Genomic DNA, 8945 nt, shown 5'->3' with positions numbered 1-8945 from the left:
GTTGTGAATCCAAATTCCACAACAGGCTTCTTAGTTGTGATCTCAACCTCCTCATTTTGCAGTGTACCCCACTGAAACAGCAGCAAGTGCTCTGCATCCTAGTTTTTCTTTTTGTTTTTTGTTTTAGTGGTTTAGTCCTGCCCTTGTCCTGTTATTACTTTGCTTTCTCATCATATTCATGCATTAATTTGAAGGGATTTGATTCTGCCTTCTAAATTGGTTTGGAATTGAAGAGTCAAATTATTGTAAACATAACAGCAAAATTGACGAGACAGGTCTTTCAAGGAAAAATGAATTTGTCCAGCCATGCAAATAATAATAATGATAGATGACAATTTTGGGGGTTTTTAGTACATCTGTTATATCACTTGCATCACTGACAGGACAGCTTTGAGCTCCTCTGCTTTTTGGAACAATAAAAACATTATTTTCTCAGATGATGTCTATTCTTCATGTGGGTCAGTAACATACCCAAATTCAATGGAAAGTGATGGAAGATGAAATACATATATATTTATTTTGGCTTTTGTACATGATCCCAAGACTGATATAAAGTCTGCTTTATGGAGTCATAGCATTTTTACTTTCACCGAATAGGTACCACAGAGTTTTAACAGTCTGCAGTTCAGCCTTGACACAACATTATCTCTTTGTCCACAATCTGTCTTCATTTCCTCCTTTTTTTCTTTGCAAGCTGCTTGTGCTGTTTCTTCTCTAGTCTGACAAACACACTATGTTCTTCGTATTCTTTCAGCTTGGAGGGGTACAAGACGGCTCTGAGGAAATCGATACAGGAACAAAGATGGCCCGGAGGGACCCTGTTATGCTCAGTGATGGTTTCATCATGAAGAAATCGATGGCAGTGACGCTATTGACAGGCAGAGTGCTGGGAGTCACAGATATTTCTGACAGAGGACTCAATGATGTAATGGCGAGCAATGTGGTGGGATAGTCTCACAAGGCGAAAGGTGCACTATTCATTTGTCAATGTCATGATGGTGGGAAAGAGCCAACTCCCATCTCTACGACACTACCTTTCCTTATCCTCCTTCTCTCTCTTAATTCACTGAATTGGCTCTGAGCCACAATGACTGCTGACTAGTCACAATGACTACAATAAAATCACTTAGGTTGCACAGATTGATGTTCCAATATCATGTTTTCACATCAGAAATTCTGTCTTATGTTTCACCATGGCTTCTGATGTTGCAATATTGTTATTTAAAAGATAATACCTGCTGAAAAGAATAACTAGACCTAATGTTTTCACAATACTGAGTAAAGTACATTTTATGTCTTTTTTTTTTTTTGTCTCAGTGCATGATAAATACTGACAATGTAACGATTTTATGGAAATGTCATTACTTCGTATCTTGTGGAAAAAGAGTTTTGCATAAAGACACTCCAGGAAGCTTTCACTCTTTTCTATTGTCTCATGCTAAAACCAAACTGAAACCAAACTGAGTTTAAAACACAGATTTGAAAAGGACTTGTCAGAGGAGCGACGCTTCCAAGGGACGGTAAGTTATCGAGTTCTCAGCACCTGTATAACCTACTGTACATGTTATGGTCATGTGACCTATTGTTGATCACTCACACTACAACAAGCACTTAATGAATCAACAATAATGAATTGCGTATTTAAAATGAGGTGTATGTAGTATGCACAGAATTGTGAAGACACTCCTATATATACGATTTATACAAAGATCACTTATCCCGTACAAACGAATCATAATTACTACAGACTTCCACCAGCAGCATTACTTATGAAACATGCACTATATGGCCAAAAGTATGTGGACACCTGACCATCAAGAACCATTATATGTGGTTCTTCCCCAAACTGTTGCCACAAAGTTTGAAGCACACTGGAATGTCATTGTATGCTGCAGCATTAAGATTTCCTCTCAATGGAACTAAGAGACCCAAACCTATTCCAGTATGACAATGTCTCTGTGCATAAAGTGAGCTCCATGATGACATGGTCTGCCAAGGTTGGAGTGGAAGAACTCGAGTGGCCTGCACAGAGCCCCATTCAACCCCACTGAACACTTTCAGAATAAACTTGAAAGCCGACTGTGCGCTAGGTCCTCTCGCATCTTTCCTGACCTCACTAATGCTCTTGTGGCTGAATGAGCACAAATCTCCACAGCTACATTCCAAAATCTAGTGGAAAGCCTTCACAGAAGATTGGAGGTTATTATAACAGCAAAGAAGGGACTAAATCTGGAATGGGATGTTCAACAGGCATATACGAGTGTGATGGCCAGGTATCCACACATTTTTAGCCATATAGTGCACAGTCTCCTGCTTTAGTGAAATGATGCAATTTTTAATGCCATTTCTGTCCTCCTTTAACTTGTTTGCCCCTCTGCATACCCACTTCAGTCTCAAGGGCAGTATATGATAGTAATGAATGAGCAGTAATGGCACTAAACAGCAAGATGGGCATTAAATTCATAGACAGTGTGCCAGAAAAAGAGATACAGCTTGCATACACACGACTAGGGACCATGCCTTAAGCCATAAAATGAAAGACTGTGATAAATACAGTTATATGAATAATAACAATACGTTTATGTCCCCTTCCTGCCAGGGGTAATGAAGCCAATCAGAGCTCATAATCACGATGGCAGAAATGCTTAGGAATGCACTTTTAATCATTTAAAATCAATGCAAAGTCTACAGTGCCAATTATTCTGCTACTTTAGATATTAGCTCCTTGTAAAAGCCATCTGCAGGACTCTGGTCTCTTCAGAAATAACGAATTAGAGGCGTATCAGTGGATAAATTGATCCCTGTGGACTCCATGTCTTAGTACTTTTTAAGAGAGAACTTTCACACAAGGTTGTATTACTTATTCCTGCAATGGGTACAGTCTTTATGCTAACCGCATTCATCTGCAGGCAGTGAATCACAGCCCTATGACAGCAAAGAAGCTTTATACTGTGCCATGAGAAGTCCACATAAAATGATTAAGACGCCATTCATTCCATCTAAAGCTCTAAATCTTACGTACATGTGACCAGAATTATCAATGATGTAATTATCCAGAGATGCTTAAATGCAGTACTGCTCTCCATTCTGTGTAATAGCTAATTACTTTAGATAATAGAAGCCTTATAATCCACATTTAATTGTACTATATGTAAGGAATAAAACATGGGGACATGCTGTTTTATATATAGGAAAATAATCAACGACAAAGTGGGGTGATGTGGACTGACGCAAAGCCTGAATTTAAGTACTTTACTATAACAGTATGTCCCCAAGTGTTTTATTCCTCTTATACAACAGTAATTTGCCAATGATTAAAATGTTTTATTTATTAATGAATGATGTGTCTTTTTTTATCAGTATATAGTTTAATGTTTAATATAGACTAATATAGCTTAATGTTTAACATTTAATGCTGTGGGGTGTCTGGAAAACTTATGTTATAGTAGGTATACAGTCATTCCCAACAGTTGTTCCCACTTTTCTCTTGAATTTTTTAAGACAAAAAAAAAAAAAAAAAGGGCAGTTTTTCAGGTTAGAGCGAAACCAGAAAGTGCAATGTTCTCTGTCCTGAAGACTCCACCATGACAGAAAGATTACTGACTGTTACACATGTTTGTCACTGGACACCACTTCAATAATGTTAAATAAACATCTTCTGACAGAAAACTTCACTATATGAACAAATTATATGTTTTTCTTTGTTAAATAACACATTTTTAAAATATGTTTATTAGACCTAGATTATGTAGAACAACCACTAAGTCCATGTCAATTAGCTGTTACTATAGGAAAAATAAAATATTAGAATGAACTAACTAATAATATAAATCTGTGCTTTGAATTACAGTTGGTTACTGTCTGAGTTGCTGTTATAGAAATTAATCAACACCTTCGGACCAATCAAAATCAAGACTTCAACAGCATTATGGTGTAATACCGTATAACAAATATATCAAAACAGACCGGATGCTTAATTGCAGATCTTGTGCTTAATGCTTAATGCTTCTTGTAAAACAAATTGTGTAAAAAAATTGTGTAAAATATTTTAAAATGTTTGAATAAATAGTTTGAACATTCAAATAAGTCTCATGTAATGGAGGCGAAGGCGGATGCATGTGCAGATTAGAGTTTTAATGAGAAAACTAACAACACAGACAACATAAACTTAGACACAGAAAAACATGAACTAGGATTTTGAGGCAGAGAACCATAAATGGAACATAAAGAACATAATGAAACCACTTAACAGCAACGGAAGACAAAAGCTAGACAATAAGTGTGGTGCAAGATGTGACTTAAATACTAGTGCTCATTAGTATAAATGTGGCACCAGTGCAGGCAGTCATGGGACATGATCGTGTGAGGTGCAGTGGCTGATGAAAAACATAGTCAAGCACTGATTCCGGCATAACATGACAATAAGATAGAAAAATGACAAAACACTGCTCAAACATCTGCTAAATTCACTGTTAACTACTCAGAAAACCGTCATATTGGGTGTGGCCTAATATTTTGAAGAGGACACTTGATTTACACCTTTCTGTTTGGGACTCCCAGCCTCCAATGCTACTCAAGCAGAACTAAACACAACAGTGCACGTGCAAAGAATCAGGACTGTTTAACTCAACATGTGAAAACCTACCTAATTATAGCAGGGTATACACAGACAAACTAATCAAAGAGTAACACAGAACAGGTGGACACAATCAGGTAACAAAGCGAGACAGAACTGGAACAGAAAACCAAAAAAAAAATCAACCATCACCATATGAACTATGACGTGAATGGGGAAACTGTGGTGGGAAAAATAATATTCTGGAACTTGGGAGAGTCTCCTCAACCCCTGAGTTCAGCAAGTGATGTCAAATCAACATGGCTGCTCACAGCATGAACAGTAAACAAACTATCACTTCTTAACTTTAAATGAGTTATGCTGAATATGCAGATATTTACTTTAGATCAATGGACATACACACATGCTTGCTTGCTAAATCTATAATGTTCACTATACAGTTTGCTGTTTCAAGGAGCTAAATATCCATCACTCATCACACTTGTTGCTAACAAAAGACAAACAAGAAGACGAACAAGAAGGTGTAGCTCAAATGCAGGTAACAAACCAATGACAGGACAGAGGCTGTGCAGAAATGGAACAGAAAACCAAAACAAACTCAAACACGTGGTCTTCATCGCCATGGGAACTGTGATGCAAATGGGGAAAATGTGATGGGGAAAAATTCCTGGTGACGTTTGTGCTGTATATTATGGCCCACAAAACCAACATCAACCTGATGAAAAAACAATCACATGTTTAGGTTTAATACTCTGTGTTAGTAACCAGAAATGTGACCACACACTGAGCACCTGACCTCCACCCCAGCACCACGCCTGGACTGGACTGGATTCTACCTCAGCTGTAATGTGTTTTGCATTAAAGCTTCTGCCAAATGAGTACATGTAATTGCATATAGCGTGGACAAAAAAAATCCTTCTTCAAACAACAAGCTAAAATTGTTACAACAGTTGCTTGTAACTTTGCATAGAGTGGAAAGGGCAATGCTGCTAAAGGTAGTAGGGAACATCATGAAAATGGAAATGAATTAAACATGGGGCGTGCGCTTCAGCGCAGTAATTATGATGTTTCCTTCAAGCTCAACTGAGCCACAGTCTCAGCACTGATAGTGCAAGGTACAGGCAATTTAAATGAGACAATCTGTGCAAAGGCCCCTCAGAGACACCAGCAATCCACAAGGCAGTTGATCTCGTTTCAACTATGCAAAGGCTTTGCACTTTTGAATTATCCCATAATTGAATTATGTAGTATGAAAAATGAGTATTGGGATGCGTGTGCATGCATGTGGCTGAGAGCGGGAGAGAGGTCTGAGGTGGGAAAAAATTTAAAACTATGATTCATGCTGAGCACCAGAATATTTCCGTTAATGGAAATGTAATGAAAATGGCAGTGAAGCATTAAAAACCCCAACCAGTGAGAGTAAAAAGTTACAATCTGCAAAGAATTTGTTTTGTATTTTCACTGTTTTTAGTCTGACAAACAAACTTTTTATATCAACATATTACTGCTTACCAATATTTAGTGACTTACTTAATAACTTTATGATTATTGCTTAAGCATTAGCTGTTGAATAAAAATCATACAGTGTGATTTTTCTATATCTTACGACCATCTGTTGATTATTTACAATACTACTAAAGTCTAATAACCCGTGTTCTATGGAAGGCTTTACATGCAAGAATTTAAATTGGAAAAAACACTTATTAATTTTGGAAGGTGTCATCAAACATTAGCTGGAAATTGTTTCATTTCCTTATTATTAGAAATAATAAAGAAAATTCCAAGTGCACATCTTTAAAAAAGATGCTTGAAGAGTTTTTTAAAATTGCCTTACTGCAAATATATTGAAACAACTTGTTTATAACATCACATTAGTATTGGTCATTCATTTATTTATTTTTTGCATTTACTGACATTTGCCAGCCTGTGTTTTGGACCAGACCACGCTAGATATTTCAACAGAAATAGTACTAACATTAAAAAGGTCTTCCACTCAACACATTCATTCATTGGTCTTCAGATCCGGATCCAGAGCCAATCCCAGCATCCCTGGGCACGAGGTGGGTACACACCCTGGATCCCAGGGCACCATGCACACATTTATCACACTTAGTGAATAAATAATTTAGCCTAGCCAATCCACCTTCTATCATGTTTTTGAGAGGTGGGAGGAAACCACAGAATCAAGAAAAAACCATGCAGATACAGGGAGAATGCGTCTAAGTGTGCCCAAGATGAGCACTTTTGCAGTTATGGCGCAAATACAGAGTCGGCTTTGGCCAAAAAATCTATCTTTTGTTAACCTTGGCTAAACAAATCTGGATGTTACAGTAACAAAATGCCTGTCATGGAAGACGCAAATGATTTTTCAGTAGCTGTATGAAGAGCTGCTAAGTGGGAATTCTGATCTGTGAAATGGAGAGAAAGGCAGAGCAAAGAGTACTGCCTGAAAAACATTCTAACCAATATAACCTTTTGTTTATCAAATAAATAATGTTACATCAGAGTGGCAGGCTGCACAGGTCAAACTCTGCTCTTGCATGTGTGCTCTCCCAAGACCAAACTAAAGCAAGGCACTCACACTGCAGAGCCCTGCTATAATGATGTGAAACATGTCGCTGTATTTGTTCCTATAACTATTTAATTTGTGCTCCGGCCATCTATATTACACAGATGGATGAACTTGAAAAGCATCCAACCTTGTTGGCTGATCTAACAAAGCAAGTGCTGAATAAACTCTTGCAGTACTGAATGAACATTTCACTGGTGAATTATAGCAACCGTTCATCCAATATATTCTTCAGTGGGGTTACACAAACTTACTGATGTGGTGTAGGAAACGGTGTGACTTACTGTAATCTACAAATGTATATGTTACATACAGTATGTAAAATATGTTAATGTTTCTAGAATAATGACTCTTAATATGACACATGTTTGTACGACGGATGCTCTGTCTAACCTAAAGGCTAAAAAAATAAATTAGAAGTGTTGTTAATTAACAAAAAAAGGGTTGCCATTTAACACAGATATAATGCTGTTATTTAAGAAAGAGTAAAAATTGATATAGTGAAGTTTTCTGTAAGAGAATGTTTATTAAACATTTATGGAAGGAGTCTCCAGTTTCAGTATGTTACTGTTATGGGAAAGGCTTCGGAACAGAGGAGTTTGTGCAGAGGAGTTTCTTGGTAACATGATAAGCTGCGTTTTGTCTTAACTTCGAGAGAGAGAGAGAGAGAGAGAGAGAGAGAGAGAGAAAAGATGTTGGTGAAGGAATGATGTAAGTGATAACAAGAACTAAATTGTCTCTTTGGACGTTCCGCAACATTAAATGTAACTATACATGGTAGAAAAGTATAATGTGTCATTATAATCATAATCATCAGCAAATTGCTGTGGTATGAGAGGATTAAACACTTTGGGATGTGCTGTTGTGTTTTATTCCTTACATGAACAATCTTCACTGAGTAGCTGAACACTGTAATGTTATGAAGGCAGCCATCTTGGAATTACTTTTTTCCTTAGTGTGAGTACAATTCCAAGCATTCAAGCGTTCAAAATTTTAAAGCTGTAATAGCACGGGGAAATTTAGTTAAGTGGATGATTATAATATTCCACTTTGAATTCAAATTTCTAAATATGGTCTGTCCTTGCTCTTGTTCAAAAAAACATGTTAGCGTAATTTAACATTTGAAGCAAGTGTATGAATTTATGTATTTTATGGAAAAGATTTTAGGTCAGATAGACTTCCATTACTACTTGGACAGAGTACAAAACTAAAGAGGCAAAAACTGAACACCAAACATGTCCATCTGGGGTAAGGACTTGTGGAAAATATTTTGTCACACCATTTCTTTAATTTTTATACTGCTGAACTAATCCAGATGCTCTCAGAACAAAAGGTTACTAAACTGTACCTTTTCTTGTTACTGGGATGTTACCCTCAAGCACACACCTTTTGTACCTTTAGTGTGTATCTTTTCCTTAGAAATGTGCATATAATGTACCTTTAAAACTTTACTCTAAAGGATAAATTACAGCCCAATTATGTATCTTAAATCCTTTTTTTTTTTTAAAGAACACTACATCCACATTTCCATGAGAATGATACTAGGTACAAACATAAGGGTGCTGTCCCAGGCACAAGGGAAGTTGTAGTTTAGTCCTTTTTTCCCTGAGGGTGTATAACCCAACCCTCTGGGCCAAGCCTCCAAATGTTTGAAGGCTGAACTCTAATGATGAGTTTAACCCTGCGGATGATAATAAAAGTCCATGTTGAATGTAAATATGGTCTGTCCCTGCTGTTTTAGAAAATCATATTAAAAATGAGATTTTGTAGTTTAACAGGTGAACACATTCATGAAGGACT

At 37.0% G+C, this 8945-nt stretch overlaps 1 protein-coding gene and 1 long non-coding RNA gene across 5 annotated transcripts in view; one reads left to right on the top strand and one right to left on the bottom strand.

Moving 5' to 3' along the window:
• Positions 1-7652, top strand: part of LOC128317110 (uncharacterized) — a 40500-nt gene extending 32848 nt beyond the window's left edge. Inside the window, exon 3 of the long non-coding RNA XR_008300617.1 lies at positions 755-7652. This is a non-coding gene — a long non-coding RNA (uncharacterized LOC128317110). The remainder of the gene's footprint in view (positions 1-754) is intronic.
• Positions 1-8945, bottom strand: part of asic1b (acid-sensing (proton-gated) ion channel 1b) — a 302609-nt gene that overhangs the window by 65618 nt on the left and 228046 nt on the right. The window lies entirely within an intron of this gene.

Source organism: Pangasianodon hypophthalmus, chromosome 20 (assembly GCF_027358585.1).
Source record: "Pangasianodon hypophthalmus isolate fPanHyp1 chromosome 20, fPanHyp1.pri, whole genome shotgun sequence".
Classification (NCBI taxonomy): Eukaryota; Metazoa; Chordata; class Actinopteri; order Siluriformes; family Pangasiidae; genus Pangasianodon; species Pangasianodon hypophthalmus.
Note: the sequence above shows the minus strand (reverse complement) of the source record. Positions and strands in the feature narration are given on the sequence as shown.